Raw genomic sequence first — 971 nt, forward strand, 5'->3', positions numbered from 1 at the left:
GTGGCTGCTGTTGTTGCTGATAATGCTGTTTGTTAGTCCAGTGGGTTTTTACTCTGGAACATAATTCTTTTGGACCAGTTTGTTTGATAACTTTAATGTTTAACAGGGTTTTTCTGTGTCGAACATTTAACATTTAGCATTTTTATGATTCTGCTTTTTTTTTTTTTTTTTTTTTGTTGTAGTTTTATCATTCAAACAGTTTAGGGCGATGCTGTAGGTGAGCCTGATGGCATTTCATACTCCGCTGTACTACAAGTTGTACACAGTGTTTTACTGTACAGTAGTGCAGTTGTGGAAAAGTCAGCAAAAACAGAGTCAATATCTGATACATTTCTGATATTGAATTTCACGCGCTGTCTTGTCTGGAAAAACAAAACTTGAACGGTTTATGAGTTATTGCTGGGTGTGGAGGACACCTGCAGGCTGCCAGGGCTGCGGCCAGAAAAGAGCATCATCAAAAAGTTTCTAATGATAAAGCTGACTGCAGTATTTCCCCTGAGGCCGTGTGACCGTGGATTACGTCAGAAGATCCTGGTGTGTCAGTGTCGGAGCGATGAGAATAATCCAGACCGACACTCGCCCACATCTTGTTTCCGCAGGTCAATAGAGTCAACTTTACATCCACCCCCACCGCCCACGACACCTCACACCAAGCTCATTCTGTCTGTGTGTGTCTGTGTGTGTGTGTGTGTGTGTCCTTCCATCACTCTCTCACATCCAGACACAGGAGCAGAAAAAGTGATTACAAATAAAAACTGGAAAGACACAAATTCAAGAGTGTGGTTTGGCTCTCAGTTGGTTTGTACAATTTAATTTGAAACTCTGCATCAGTCAAGAGGCTTGATGCTGTTAGAGGCAACGCAGCCGCACCACAACCAGGTTTACTCCGATTAGCAATGGATCTCAGTGTAAATGCCAGAAGGCAGCTAATTTTTCCTGATTTAGAGGAGTTGAGGTTAGAGAGGAAGAGC

The 971-nt window shown here is 42.6% G+C and overlaps 1 protein-coding gene across 5 annotated transcripts in view; it reads right to left on the reverse strand.

Moving 5' to 3' along the window:
• unc13c (unc-13 homolog C (C. elegans)) overlaps positions 1 to 971 on the reverse strand; it is a 100,176-nt gene that overhangs the window by 93,953 nt on the left and 5,252 nt on the right. The window lies entirely within an intron of this gene.

This window comes from Cynoglossus semilaevis, chromosome 5 (genome assembly GCF_000523025.1).
Source record: "Cynoglossus semilaevis isolate Cse_v1.0 chromosome 5, Cse_v1.0, whole genome shotgun sequence".
NCBI lineage: Eukaryota > Metazoa > Chordata > Actinopteri > Pleuronectiformes > Cynoglossidae > Cynoglossus > Cynoglossus semilaevis.